At 38.2% G+C, this 16,303-nt stretch overlaps 2 protein-coding genes across 3 annotated transcripts in view; one reads left to right on the top strand and one right to left on the bottom strand.

The window, feature by feature from the left end:
• LOC136755306 (dedicator of cytokinesis protein 2) overlaps positions 1-16,303 on the top strand; it is a 435,882-nt gene that overhangs the window by 295,186 nt on the left and 124,393 nt on the right. The window lies entirely within an intron of this gene.
• Positions 1-16,303, bottom strand: part of LOC136755307 (uncharacterized) — a 95,588-nt gene that overhangs the window by 63,522 nt on the left and 15,763 nt on the right. The gene's annotated exons all lie outside the window — the stretch shown is intronic.

Here is a 16,303-nt window from a genome sequence, read left to right as displayed (position 1 = left end):
CAATGCAAGAAGATTACTGGAGTGGTACACTGAGCATGGCATGAATTGCAGATGCCCTTTTCCAAGGTAACTTATAGTTTACACAAGAAACATTTCAAAGCATTAAAACGTGCAGTAATAATCAGTACATCATACAATAAGCATACATCCGAGTACAATGAGCTAACAAGTGCAGACAATACATTTTTATTATTACATTTCTTAGTCAATAAATAAAAAGTCAATAAATATTCAAACACAACCATATATGTCATGTTTACTCTTGATGTTTAGCCCGGTGCCCAAAAAGGCACTGTAACAGTCCTTGAACGGATACAAATGGTCGTTCTTATCTAAATTCACAAATTGCAAATTATTAAGATTGGAACCCTGCTCAGCACGTATAGGTCAGAGTTCTAAAATGGGGAATCCAAAAAATATTAATTAAACAATCACAGCAGCTAAAACTAAATGTGAAACCCTTATGATGATGAAACATCCCACCTTATTTAATACAAAATTAAAGGGGATAACTTATGGACCTCAAAAATTTGAATAAACACGCCACATTTACAGTCAGAAAGTTATCCATGAAAAATAAATGCGGTGAAACCATCTAAAACTCATGGAGGCTGCAACTTTGTAATACACATTATAGCAGGGAATATATATATATATATAATACGCTTTTAGGAGATAATAATAATAATAATAATAATAATAATAATAATAATAATAATAATAGAATAAAGTGAAAAGAAGGTTGAGACAAAAGCAAGGTCAAGCATTAGCGCGGGATCAGTGCCAGCAGACAGAGTTAACAAGGGAATCCAGTAGTCGTTGTCAGAAAACAGGCAAGAAGTCAGTACTCAGGTGCTCAAAACAAGACAGGGATCCAGGAGTCATCAACAGGAAAGAAGGCAGAAGGTCGTAAACACAGGAAGCCAATAATAAGTGGAATAAGGCTTGGACTGTTACACAGACAAACTAGATGTCACACTGGAAGTGGCGCATGGAAGGGTTTAAATACATGGAGCTGATGAGCAGGGAGAAAAAGAACAGATGAAGGTAACTGTTCAATATGATGGGAATTGATTATTCAATAATCAGGTGGAAACAAATGGGAAGCTAAGGAAAGAACAAAGCAAAACTGGGACAGGGGCGACATCTGGCGGTGATTTTGGATAATTTATTCTGAGGACCTGACATTCCAACACTTACTTTTCCAAAGCAATAGGGTCCACTGTAGTCAAATCTTACATTCATGAGACTGATAAGGCTGCATCCTTTGGGTGCGCCGTGTTTAAAATTATAAAAGCGCTACCAAACATTATTGCAAATATGTCAATACTAGTTTAGCACTGGAGAAAATATCACTACTTTATTGTTGCAAATGGAAGAGTTTTCTTACGGTGACGTAATGCTTGTCTGAATAAAATATACACATTTAGCACTTCCTAATATTTCTTAACAGAAACCTGGGTATTTATTACACTGTCTACAATCGTGTAAGGCAGAAAGAATAAAATAACCACAAAAGTCCTTTCCACGTCAAGCATCACTTGTAGTGTTGTTTTCTGTCTGTGTTTTAAAAAGGAAACAAAACACTATTCCATAATCCCTCTGGTACATCCCACAACAGATTATGAACTTCCAACAATGGCCAGGTTTTACAAAAAGCTCCGGAATGCGTACCCAGCTGGTCGGGTATGGCAGTGGAAACGAGGCATTAGACTGAGAACCAGGCATCACTGCAGCCCTGTTGTCTGCTGATCAGGCAGCTGTGCAAATGTGAGTCAGCAGGTCTAAGCATGCAAATCTGTGGAAGAGTGATCACACTGTTTTCCTTCAGTGGGTACAGAATGGAGTCCAGGAGTAGTTCTCTTCCTAGAAGCACATTCAATTATTTGAATTTTTGTATTTTTTTAATGACCTCCACACGTTGTTAGCTGTGTTATGTTCTCACGCAATGGATGAGTCACCCGGGATTACAGCAAAATGAATAGGAATTAATGCAGCTTACTTTCACAAACATCCTTCTCCACATCCTCGTTATTGACAAAAAAATCTAAGAATAGCTAAAAATACCATTAAAAAAACATAGCTGTAGGCTACTTATATCATCGGGAGGAATGGTTATGGAAGATTGTTTCCCCGCTATGTGTGTTTACATGACTATTTGTGTGTGTGTGGTGGGGAACTTTCATTGTGTATATGTACCTGTAATGGCTCTAGCTGTATGTATGTGTCTGCAGGTGCTTTTGTATTTGTCTGTGTATATTGTGTGTATGTGTGAGTTTGTGTATACCTGTATTGACACTATCTCTTAGTTTGGTTACGCGTATGTGAAGGGTTACATATTTAACAGAAACACATTGTGTTTGTGGGCCTGTTGTAGTGACTGCAATTCGGTGAGAAATCCCCACTACACACACTCTGGTCTGATAGTGTATGCATGTATTGTATGTGTGTCTGTTTTTAGTGGCTGTGGATGTGTAGGGGGTGTATGTATGTATGTATTGGTAATTCCATCAGTATTCTCTGTGGATATACTACTCTCTGTGTGAAGAAGTGTCTCCTGTTTTCTTTCTTGAATGCCTTGAAGCCCATTTTCCATTTGTGCCCTCGGGTGCGTATGTCCCTACAGATCTGGAAAAGCTCCTCTGGTTTGTTATTGTAATTTTTTTGATTGTAACTCATGATGCCTTTTGAGAGGATTATGATCTAAAATGTGCAAGGCTCACTTCCTCAACTCTGTACCTCCACACCTCCCCATGCCAGCCAGTGAATGTGGCTCCAGTGTTTTTTGTTTTCATCTTGCTTATCGTTGCTAAGGTTCTCTCTGCACTTGACAACAGTTTGTTTTATTTAATAAATTGTAAATGCCTTGGCAAAATAGGGTGTTATAATAATTCAGTAATTCTGATGTATTTAGGTGTGCTGCTGGTGTTGAACTGCAATGTATCTATTGATCAATGTTGAACAGTGATGAGGAGAGTGTGGTCGGTGTGGAGCTCAGCACATGGTCCAGCATCTCAACTGTCCTCTAGTCATCTAGCACTTTCATTGATACATTAATTTTCTCTCTAAGGACAGCACTTGAACACTGACACTCTGAAATCTCTGAGCCTGCACAATCTCTTACTGTGCCCTGATTGCCATACTGCTTCAGAAATAGCAAGAGAGCAAGAGAGCTTTTTAAGTGGGGCCTGTTCTTTGAGCTCCTTGATGAGATGCTGTGCTTTCAGAAATAGTGAAATAGGAAAGAGAGGGCTGCTGCCATTAACACTCAGTTATCAACAGCCAGAGCAGCTTGATCAGCATTGAGCAAAGCCTGTACTCCAATAACTACAAATTCTCAGCTTTGGCAGTGCAAGGTCCATGCACTACTCAGGGCAGGTCTGCTCTGAAATACAGCTCTGAGAAAAGGACAGTGGCTATTTGGATATGTTTGTGTTGCAGTGTGTGAGGTCACAGGCTGTCACAGACAGATTTGCACATGCATGAAACAGGCAAAAAAGGAAGGAAAGGAAAGGAAGGCAAGAAACAAAAATAGTAATATAATTGCCTCCTGTATTTCTGTTTGAGTATTCATGTCAAGGAATAAGAGAAAGAGAATGAGATTGTTGTAGATGGGAGGCAATTATTTGTTCTGTTCATGTCACTTGCCTCACCTTATTGAAATTGTTTATCTGTCTATAGGCTTAGTCTTATGAATTGAACATTTGAATGGGTCGTTGCAGTTTGAATAGGTACTGGTCTCCCTGTACATGATGTATTTGGATGAAGTTCTGATTTTTTTAAATCTTCTCCTTTAACACTGGCACGCGGATCACATAGTAAATGTATTACTGCCACTCACATTCCACGATCCTCTTGGTTCGGTATGATTGCAGAGCGGCATACAAGCAAGCAGCATGTGCCCTGATTCCAGTGTGAACAAACATTAAGTCACAATATTGGAATATACTATGGGATCTGCAATAAATGCATACATGGACCAATTACATTTTGATTTTCACTCTAGGAAGATTTGTATTCTTCACATACAGTTCATAACATCAACTGAAGGGTATGATTAAAGTGTTCTACTTATCCTTTCCCCTAGGGATGTGAAGGTGTGGTCCTGATCTTGTGACCTTGCAAATCTGTTGCAGTCAGGAAAACAACTAATTCTCAAACTTGCCTCCTTGGTTGTGATGTACCTCATAAATAAATAATTACAGGCTTGGTCTTTCAGGTTGTTTAGGCTTATCCAAACCTTGTCAAGTGGTTCATAATGACAAGTATATATGCATATTCTCCATTACTCTTTCTTAAGTGGAGAAAATAAATAGAAATCAATTCATAATCAGTTCTGTGATTTGAATTGAGCACATTGAGACATGACTTAGACTTCCTGTGCTTTTAGCACTGAGAGACACATGTGACCTGATGTTCTTTATTGCTTTTCAGTTGAGGCCAGTAGAAATGTTAATTTGCCATCCTCACAGCTCCTTCAACACCCAAATTTGCAATTTCCTTGTGCAATTCCTGGTATATCCTGTTGTACTTCTTAAGTAAAATCAAATAAGTTCATAATTATTTATTCTGTCTCAGTATTACATCTACATCAATATATAGGTTTTCCCCTTCCCTCATTAGGACAATTTTTTTCTGATGTTCATTCTGTCTCTATCTCTATCTGGTTTAAGTCCTCTTTGTAAAAAATAACTGGTCATATTGATCAATTTTACTTGATTAATAATGCACATGATAGATATCACATCATCTTCGTGTTGGACTGTGAAAAGATCATCCTTGCTCAAAAGTAGAATGTTTGAGAGTAGCAGCTGTTGTCTTAAAGGCAGCATAGAAAGACCACAGGTCAGAGTTGATCCACACCAGCCCACAGGTTTTTGTAGATCCAAAGGTTGGATAATGGCATCAGTGACATCTTTTGAAGTCTCTTCAGTACACTCACTCCATCTTAAAAGGGGAAATCAAGACTTATGATAAAGAAAATGAAAATTTCTGTAACGTGCTGCTCTGATTGTATTTAATAATTATATTGTGATGCTGTGTGGGGTGTGAAACGGTGGTGTCTGGGGATCTGGGTTGAAAGCCATGGGTACAGCTCTTCGGTATGGTAGCAAGATATAGGGTGTATCTTTAGAATAGGTGAAATAAAAAAAATAACCTCTTTCCCAGGTTATTGCACGTACTAACACTGTTCTTCCTGTTTACAGAGCTGCTTCTAGGTGACTATTTGGTTTCACGATATGTTCTATCAGAAAGCTCTCCAGGAGATTAGACAGTCACGTAGTCATAATCCAGTCTCCAAATTGGATTCTCAGTGCCAAAGAGGGTATCATTTTCCAATCAGTAGCAAAACTCTCAAAAGTGCTCCAGATTGCTCTTCGCCCTCCTGCACTTCCCTGTGGTACTATACATTGAAACACTGTGTGTTTCTCTTATATACACCTGGCTGATGAGCACCAGCTGTGTCTACATGTCTGAGCTCATGGTTGGTGAACGAGGATTCTTCCACGTTCACATAGTGGAAAACTGGGAGAAGGGGGAGGCATTCCTCCCATATATATACCTGTCACCCCATACCACTACCTGCAGAATGTCATAATATAATACATTTTCCAAAATATCTTTATTATGCCACAATACATTCTAACACCTCAGTGAATTAGCACAGTTTAATAAGTACTGCACAGGTTGTATTTGCTTACTGAAGCAATGAGCTGTGTGCCCGCTATTGTTGTCTGTTTGAAAACCTGTCCCCCTCTGTGTATGGCAACAATTACAACTGTGGGTCCATTGGACTAGGTCTCTACCAACTCTGTACGCCTAGATTTTCCAGTATATGCAAAGTCGTGCCAATGAGAAACATCCCTATAACATGATGCTGCCACCACCAAGCTTTACAGTAGTGATTGTGTTCTTTTGGTGCTGCAATGTGTTGGGTTTTCACCAAATATAGCGATTGACAATTAGGACAAAAAGTTAAATTTTAGTTCCGTCAGATCACAAACCTTTTTGCAACATGGCTACAGAATCTCTGGAATGTCTATTTGGCTACTTAAAATGGGATTCAAGGTGGGCTTTCTTAAGTATCATACAGGCCAGATTTGTGGAGTACTTAACATATTGTTGTCACATGCACAAGTCTTGGCCATAAAAGCCTGTAGCTCCTGTAAAGTTTGCCATTGGCCTCTTGGTAGCCTTTCTGATCAGCCTCTTTCTTGCTCGGTCATTCAGTTTGGAGGGACTGCCTGATTTAGGCAGGGTGATGGTGGTGCTATACACTTTCCACTTTTTAATAATCATGCTCCAAGGGATATTTAAGGCCTTTGATTTGTTTTTGTCTTTCAACAGTTTTGTTCTGGAGTTCTTTTGAAAGCTCCTTGGTGCTCATGGTTGAGTCTTTGCTTTGAAATCCACTACCCAGCAGGTGGAGGCCATTTACCTGTGATTTAGAAGGATGATTACTTAAACCTGAGCTAATTTAGGAATGCTATTAGAAGCAAGGGGTGAAGAATACTTTGAAGGGAAAGTTTTCCAGTCTCATGAAACCCTGATGTTAAGTCTCCCCTTGATCCAAGACATAGAACTAGCTTTTGGTGATTTCTAAAATTCGAGTTTAATCAAAACAATATCTCTGATGTTTTCTCAGAGATGCTCCAGCCTTTATCTGGATCCAGCTTCTGTTTTTTGGACATTCCCACCCCCTTTCACTACCCTGGTGGAAGCTTTTGCTTTTCACCTGTTGGCTTCCATACTCATGTCTAGTTATGGATCCCAACATGGTTCACTACATGTGTCAGTTTCACAAATTTTAGAACATGTAGCATTGATAGATGCTTTCATATTTGAAAATGTCTATTTACCTTTTTCTGAGTAAATGTAATGAATAGAGATCTCATTACTGATTAGCTGTAATTTCCCTAGTTCAGTTCTACTTTTCAAGTAGATGCCATATGTGCTGGAATTGTATGACCAGTTACTGGATGAACCTTTTGAAATTCTAATCAAGCTTTCGTCAGGTTCTACTCCCTCTGGAAAATTGATAGAATCAGCAGGTTTAAATATTGTTGCAATTGAGTTGGTTGCTGTTTAAGGACTTTTTCAATAACATTGAATTCAATGATGGTCTGTAATAACAAGGAAAGTCACTATTAATGCATCACTGTCTTTTGTGATCTGAAACTTAACTTTAATCCATCCTACATATGGCACGTTGGTTCTGTTTACTGTTTTCAGTAACACTCCAGGTTGCATAGAACTATATTAGACTGGTCTAAACCATTAGACTGGTCTTAATTTGACAGTTAGACTACTGTATGCAAGTTAGTCAGTTGCATAAAAATTAAGACTGACTAAGACTTAGCCTGAAAAGTTAGCCTCCTCACTCCCAGGCTAACTTGGAACTTAAGTCTGTCTTTCCATTGGAAGTGCTGCCCGAATCACTGCGACACTGACGCTGACAGGCGGAGCCTCCCGCCGGCTCTCACACCTCCTGTCCCGCCCCCTGCAATCCCCTCAAACAACGAGACCCCTCCCGATACACTTCAATAACCAACTGTATATTTTACCTGCACTTCTGTAATTTCGAAACTTTAATTTGTATTTAGACCGATTTGTAATTTTGTGCTGTATTTAGCACTTTTGTTTTGCTATGTGCTATCCTAATTTGCCCTGGATAAGGGCGCATGGCAAAGGAATACATAATAATAATAATAATAATAATAATAATAATAATAATAATAATAATAATAATAATAATAAACTGCGCTGCTTTGCGTTCAGTACGCGGATGTTTCCTCCTACATTAGCATTACTTAATCGTTGATCCGTCTTTACAGACCTCACAGCGCACACACAACGGTTTATCCCATGCCTTGTGTTTGAATGCGTTAATGAAAGTTTCCAAAAATAGCGAACAATTGATACATTTCTCTACATTATATTTAAATAACTAGCATAGATTATCAGTTAACTGTGATCATCGCTGTTTTAGAGAGACGTCCGCCATGTTTTTTTTTCCTTCGGGTGTCTTAAAATTCCCAGAATGCAGTGCGTAATTGACAAAGTAAGACCAGTCTAAGGAAAGACTTTTATGCAACACACAGACTTAACGGAGTGTCTATCATTAGTAGGACTTATTATCATACTAAGACAAAGACTTACTCTATATTTATGCAACCGGCCCCAGGATCATTTCTCAGTATATCTATTTTTAACTTTTCCTGTGGGAGAATTGAGAATATTATTTTCATATAGGCTATCAAGCATGTGACATGACACCTGTATCCCATAATTCTTGAAACTTGCATTGATAAAACAATACACCATACAGTTTCTTCATACTAACTTAGTAATGTTGGTGCATTGACTTGGTGTTAAGTAACAAATATAAGTTTCCTCAGTTATATTAAGTGTGCTTTTCATAATTTTCCCCTGATCATCTGTATAAGAAAACATGAGAACATAAGAAAGTTTACAAATGAGAGGAGGCCATTCGACCTATCATGTTTATTTGGTGTCCATTGATCCATGAGCCCTTCTCCATACTCTTCTCTTCCCATCATTCTGATACAAGTTGATCTTTGTCTCATCTGTCCATAGGATGTTGTTCCAGAACTGTACAGGGTTCTTTAGACAGAACTCTATTCTGGTCTTGCTGTTTCCTGTTTACATCTTGTGGTAAACCCTCTGTAGTTACTCTGGTGAAGTATTTTCTTGTCATAGATATGCCTACCTCCTGGAGGGTGTTCTTGATCTGGCCAATTGTTGTGAAGGAGTTTTTCTTCACCAGAGAAATAATCCCACCGTTGCTAACTGCCTTTAGTTCAGCAGGGACACACGCACCAGAGGACACAAATGAAAATTGGGCTTCAAGGCATTCAAGACAGAAAACAGGAGACACTTCTTCACACAGAGAGTTGTCGCAATCTGAACAAACACCCCAGCGATGTGGTTGAAGCAGAAAATTTGGGAACACTTAAAAATAGACTGGATAGGGTCCTTGGATCACTTAGTTATTAATGGACACCAAATGAGCATAATGGGTCGAATGGTCTCCTCTCCTTTGTAAACTTTCATATGTTCTTATGTTCTAATTATTCTGTCATCCACCACAGTTTTTCATGGTCTTCTGGGCCTTTGCGTGTTCCTGAGCTCACCAGTGTGTTCTTTCTATTTAATAATGTACCTGTAATAAAGACATGTAAATGTAAATGTAATAAAGACAGCTGCAGTACAGGCCTGGCGGAGCATCTCCAGGGAAGAAACTCAGCATCTGGTGATGTCTGTGGGTTCAAGACTTCAGGCAGTCATTGACTGCAAATTATTAGTAACCAAGTATTGAAACTCACAATTTAATTCATGATTATGTTAGTTTGTCCTAATACTTTTGAGCCCCTAAAATTGGGGGGACCACATATAAATGTGTGTGTGTAATTCCTACACCATTCACCCAATTTGGATGCAACTACCCTCATATTAAAGATGAAAGTGTACACTTAAAGCACATCTTGATTGTTTCCTTTCAAATCCATTGTGGTGGCATAAAGAGCCAAAATGATGACAATTGTGTCACTGTCCAAATATTTATGGACCTAACTGTATAATACCTAGTGGTTTTGTAGTTTTACAGTACTGGTTTCTGCATTTCTGCTTTATTGGTTCAATTTTTTAAGGTAAACAGACATTGCCAATCCTGCATAGATTGCATAGAATTTGCTTGTATATTACTGTATTTTTTAGAGTACCATATCACATGAAGTTTTTAAAATATTCTACAATAAATTGACCAGATTTCTAGGACACACGTTGTCTGGTAAGAAAGAAAACATTTTAGCAGCAATGTTAACATTTTTCATCACAGAAATACAATTGTTATAAACTTATATATAGGTGGTGGGTAGTGTCATAATTCAACAAAATATTGTACTGAAATAATTACTGGGGTGCTGACTGGCATTTTAGTCATTTTAGCATGATTAGAGAATATTTGCCAAGTTTGACAACTCTGGAACCAGATCTATCGTTGATAGCTTGGTGGCCATTGTAAGAATTGTTCAGACTTATGTGCTGCTTTGGTGTAGTTCTGGGACTGAGATGGTCATGTATTATGAGTAAGGCCCTGCGTTGTATGCAACCTTTTAAATTGTAATTCAACCATTATGTACTAGATATCCCTCCATCCTGCACAGTAATTGAATTAAGAAATCAACAAATTGTACTTTGACTTATTAGAAAAATAATAACGTATTATGATTAGTATAAATGGTAATTTAACAAATTGATATGTTAAAAGAAACATCAACAGACCTACACCACACCTATGTAGTCAGAATCATCACAATCAAAAATAATGTAATTTAATTACAGGTAACAATACATAGCATTATGTACACAGATGAGTATAATTTATTTTGTGTAACTTGTTATTTATCTTTAGACTATACTTGAAATCAACAATAGGCCAACTTTTATAACCAGAAAAAAAAATGGAAATGAAAAGAGGAATACAATTCCAGGGGAATGGCATGGCAATTACATTGGTTTATTGTAATTGCCATGACACACAATGTAACTACATTCCAGTTACCTTTTATTACCAGGGAACAGTGTGTCACTTAAAAATACAGTACACTTCCAAAGGAATTACACTGAGTTACAATATTTATATTTGAACTATCATGATACACATTGTAATTACATTTACAAATGTTTATCCATACTACTGGTGTGTATCTTTCTTAGAGGAATATGCTTCATGTTAGTTCAATACACATTGACACGGGCAGCAGTGTGTGTTGCGGTCAGGGCTCTGGACTCCAGTGTGGAGGGTTGTGGGCTCAATACCAGTTGGGGGACACTACTGTATAAATGGGTAACTGTAAGTATAAAACAATGGGTATAAGTTGTGGATGAGAGTGTATGCTAAGAAATGTAATCCTAATAATAAAAATGAACAGAGTTTTAAGTTACAAGGTTTAAATTAAAATGTGGTTAAACAAGTTTTCATCAAGAGGTGATATACTTTTACATATAATCTGGGGACATTTGAAACTAAGTGGAATTCAATATAGTTCATATCACTAATTAAATATGATAGTAATTGCGTAATTAAATGTATTCACCACATTAAGTACACTGTATTTATAGTATACCTACACCAATTGTTTTTCAAATAAATCATAATGTAATTAAGTGTAATGTCATGTTGTTATATGTAGTAATTGTACAGTACAGTTACTGGCCTGGTTATGATTTAAACATTACTTACATGCATGCAACATGTATTTAATAATGTAATTACAGTGTAATGTACCTGTATTTTGAAGTGTATCCAAATCCAACAAGTCTATACTTTACCCATAAATTTGCCACCTGAGCCATGCATAACATGATGGGGCACTTGATATTCTTCTGCTAAATATCATTCCAAATACATCTCTTTTTACGCAGACTTCATGGAAAACTTAATACATGGGAAGGAATGAAGTGCAGAAAGGAAGTTGCATAAAACACAGGGCCCTCATTATGAGATATGAAGTAATTTTTCATGACATGGTGCATTAGACTATAAGACTTGGAAGTTAATTCACAAAATCATGAATGTAGTTCAAGGTAGGTGGAAATTGCTAAATTACAAAATACATGTTGATATTTTCCCTGGTGCCATAGGGTGAAATAATGGCTCAGCGAATATGAAACTAATTTCTAATGTAGAAGATTTTAGGTTTTTAAAGATGAAATCCTGGACAGAGTAAATTTGCCAACACCAAATGTTCTACTGAAATGGACAACATATGATTTAAAACCTTATACTGAGCCAAACTACAGGAGAGCCTTTGCTCCCAGAGTCAGAAATGTGTGTGTGATCCAAAAAGCACTTAAACTGGCCAGTGTATTTATAAAGCACTAAGCATTCAGTAACTTGGACTGAATTAATTCTAATCAGTTTGCCATTGTCCCCATAGGAGTGAGGAAGTTGGATCATACTACAGTAGAATAACTAACAACTAGCTAATCTGTGGGGCAGCCATGTTGCTTGGCAGATTAGTGAGTGTCTCATCAGCAGGGATGTTAAAGACATGGAGGTGAGGAACAAAGGAGCAATTTACAGCTGGACTCTGGACCTGCCAGCCTGATCAGAGTCTATTGCACAACACTGCATACTGAGAGAGGACAGCGTATGCTATTCCCATGGCACTCAGTGACTCATTCACCTTCTCCATCCTTCATTCTCTTACTTATTCAGAACACAACCTCACTCAAAGACTCCCTCCTTCACAGTTCTCTGCCTGATTGGCTCTCACTCCCTCCCACTCCCTGCCTTCCTCACACTGACTGAATGGCATATCTTTCTCCTTCACTGTATCAAGTTCAGAGCAATGGTGAATAACAGTGATTCATAAATATTTAGTAAAGACTTTTGACTCATTGGTGAAGATCCATATTGAAAAGTATATATTTCCTGGAGAGTCTGGTGTCACTCGGAGACAGTTGTGCATTACCTGTTCGGTGATTTGTCCAAAATTGACTCAGGAACCAGAGTCATTGAGGCTTCATGTTGTAACAAACATAGTTTTAGGTTGAATGATCTGTGAGAGCTATGTTATTCAGTCCCGGAGGAGCATGGCAGTGGTCCCTCTCTATAAGCCTTGTCCCTCTGTTTACTTGTTTGCTGAAAAACTGCTTGCAGGCTGTGCCTGAAGAATGTATTGCCAGCCCAGACTTGAGGGTCAGATAGTCATCTTAAAGATACCAGTCTGAAAAAGTGTCTTCTCCGACTGAATCCCTAATGACAACTGGGCTCTCAAACTGCTGAAACTCTCATGTCTTTGTAATAGATTGCAGCTTTAATCTTATTTAGTTCTGCTCGCTTTTTAAAAATCATCAGATGATATCCTAGAGGAAGCAATAGAAATGTAGCCGATGCAAGAGGCGGCGTCACAGGGAGAGATTGTGATCATGCTGTCTACTACCAGTTTTAATATGTGTGGGAAGAAAGCTTCGTGTGAGGGGAGCAGGTGTGAACTCTGACTGTCAGAAATTAATTCACAGAGATTCAGTGCTATGATGCAGATGATGCCTCATTCTAGACGTTTACAGAGGAGTGTGGTGTTGCTGAGAGAGAGAACCTGGTAGTACATAACATAAGAACAATAGAAACTTTACAAACGAGAGGAGGCCATTTGACCCATCGTGCTTGTTTGGTGTCCATTAGTAACTAAGTGATCCAAGGATCCTATCCAGTCTATTTTTAAATGTTCCCAAATTTTCAGCTTCAACCACATCACTGGGGAGTTTGTTCCAGATTGTGATGACTCTCTGTGTGAAGAAAAGTCTACTGTTTTCTGTCTTCAATGCTTTGAAGCCCAATTTCCATTTGTGTCCCCGGATGCGTGTATCCCTACTGATCTGGAAAAGCTCCTCTGGTTTGATGTGGTCGATGCCTTTCATGATTTTGAAGACTTGAATCAAGTCCCCACATAGTCTCCTCTGTTCCAGGGTGAAAAGGTTCAGTTCCCTCAGTCTCTCATTAGGACATTCCCTTCAGACCTGGAATAAGTCTGGTTGCTCTCCTCTGAACTGCCTCTAGAGCAGCAATATCTTTCTTGAAGTGTGGAGCCCAGAACTGTACACAGTATTTCAGATGAGCTCTAACTAGTGCATTGTACAATCTTAACATTACTGCCTTTGTTTTAAATTCTACACTTTTGACAATATACCCTAGCATTCTGTTTGCTTTTTTTATTGCTTCTCCACATTGTTTGGATGGGGAAAGTGAGGAGTCTACGTAGACTCCTGGGTCTTTCTCTTGCGATACTTCATCTAGTTCTATTCCTCCCATAGTGTAATTATAGTGGACATTTTTGTTACCTGCATTTAATACCTTGCACTTGCACCTTGAATTTCATCTGCCAGATGTCGGCCCACAACTGAATATTATCTAAGTCCCTTTGAATAACCTGTGCTGCTGAGATTGTATCTGCTGAGCCATCTATTTTAGTATCATCTGGAAATTTGACAAGTTTGCTAAGTATCCCAGAGTCCACATCATTAATATAGATTAGAAAAAGCAAAGGCCCTAGTACTGATCCCTGTGGAACTCCACTAACAACCTCACTCCTGTTAGAAGCAACTCCTCTTATCAACACCCTCTGTTTCCTATACATCAGCCAGCTCATAATCCATCTACTTAAATTACCCTGAATGCCTACAGCTTCCAATTTTAGGATCAGTCTTTGGTGTGGAACCTTTTCAAAAGCTTTCTGAAAATCTAAGTATATCATATCATATGCTTTCACATGATCTACAGCTGCAGTTGCATGTTACAAAAATTCAAATAAATTAGTAAGACATGATCTGCCTCGTCTAAACCTATGTTGACTATCTCCAAGAATATGGTTTTCATTAAGATGCCATTCTATTTTTTCCAACATTTTACAAGTAATGCAGGTGAGACTGATTGGTCTGTAATTTCCTGGCTCAGTTTTGTCCTCTTTCTTGTGGATTGGTATGACATTTGCTGTCTTCCAGTCAGTTGGCACATCCCCTGCTCTAAGTGTCATTTAGTATAGTTTAGTTAGTGGCCTATAAATAATTTCCCTCATTTCTTTAAGTACTGTTAGAAAAATACCATCTGGCCCAGGTGATTTGTTTGTTTTTAATTCTCTTAGTGCCTTTAGGACCTCTTTCTAATTTATCCTGATCTCTCTTAGGGTTAGACTGGATTGATTGTTAACCTGTGGCATGTCATCCATTTTTTCTTTTGTAAAAACCTCTGTGAAATACTAATTTAGAACATTTGCTGCATCTTGTTAGTTTTCCAAGATAGTTCCATTTTTGCCCTTTATCTGTTTCACTTCCTCCTTTATTGACCTCTTGCTGTTGTGGTATTGGACAAAACTTTTTGCATTAGTTTTAGCTCCAAGAGCTGTTTCTTTCTATTTTCCTCTTTACTTTCCAGGTCTCTTTCTTAAAATCTCTTTGCAGTTCTACATATTCTTTGTATTTTGTTTAATCTCTATCCCTTTTGTATGCGCTATATTAGCTATAGTCTACAATTTTGAAAAAAGTTTAACCCTAACAGTGTAAAACTTTCTCTCTATATACAGACATGCTCAAATTTGTTGGTACTCCTCCACAAAAAACAAAGAATGCACAATATCCTCTGAAATAACTTGAAACTGACAAAGGTAATTGGCATCCACCATTGTTTATTCCATATTTAATTGAAATCAGACTTTGCTTTTTTTTTCAACATAATATTGTAAATAATAAAATAATAAAAGGTAGTTTGGCCCACTCTTCCTGAGCAAACTGCTCCAGCTGTCTCAGGTTTGATGGGTGCCTTCTCCAGACTGCAAGTTTCAGCTCTTTCCATAGATGTTTGATAGAATTCAGATCAGGACTCATAGAAGGCCAATTCAGAACAGTCCCATGTTTTGTTCTTATCCATTCTTGGGTGCTTTTAGCTGTGTGTTTTGGGTCATTATCCTGTTGGAGGACCAATGACCTGCGACCGAGACAGAGCTTTCCTACACTGGGCAGTATGTTTCGCTCCAGAATGCCATGATGATCTTGAGATTTAATTGTGACCTGCACAGATTCAAGGCACCCTGTGACAGGCACAGCAAAGCAGCCCCATAACATAACTGAGCCTCCTCCATGTTTCACTGTAGGTATGGTGTTCTTTTGTTTGAAAGCTTCATTTTTTCGTCCAAAAGACATTCTCCCAGAAGGATTATGGCTTGTCAATATGCATTTTAGCAAATTCAAGTCTGGCTTTTTTATGTTTTTCTTTCAAAAGTGGAGTCCTCCTGGGTCTTCTTCCATGGAGGCCACTTTCGCTCAAAAAGCGATCGATGGTGCGATCAGAAACTGACGTACCTTGATCTTGAAATTCAGCTTGTATATCTTTGGTAGTCCTTGGTTCTTTTTCTGCCATTCGCACTATCCTTCTCTTCAATCTGGGGTTGATTTTCCTCTTGCAGCTACGCCCAGGGAGGTTGTCTACAGTTCCATGGACCTTGAACTTCTTAATAATATTTGCAACTGTTGTCACAGGACCATCAAGCTGCTTGGAGATGGTCTTGTAGCCTTTACCTTTACCATGCTTGTCTATTATTTTCTTTCTGATCTCCTCAGACAACTCTCTCCTTTGCTTTCTCTGGTCCATGTTCAGTATGGTGCACACAATGATACCAAATGGCACAGTGGCATGAGTGATACTAATTAAAGAAACTAATTAGTTTGGAATATCACTATAATCCAATTATTTATTATCTTTTCTAAGGGGTACCAACAAATG

This window comes from Amia ocellicauda, chromosome 8 (genome assembly GCF_036373705.1).
Source record: "Amia ocellicauda isolate fAmiCal2 chromosome 8, fAmiCal2.hap1, whole genome shotgun sequence".
Classification (NCBI taxonomy): Eukaryota; Metazoa; Chordata; class Actinopteri; order Amiiformes; family Amiidae; genus Amia; species Amia ocellicauda.
The sequence above is the reverse complement of the archived record's forward strand: the minus strand, read 5'-3'. Positions and strand labels throughout refer to the sequence as shown.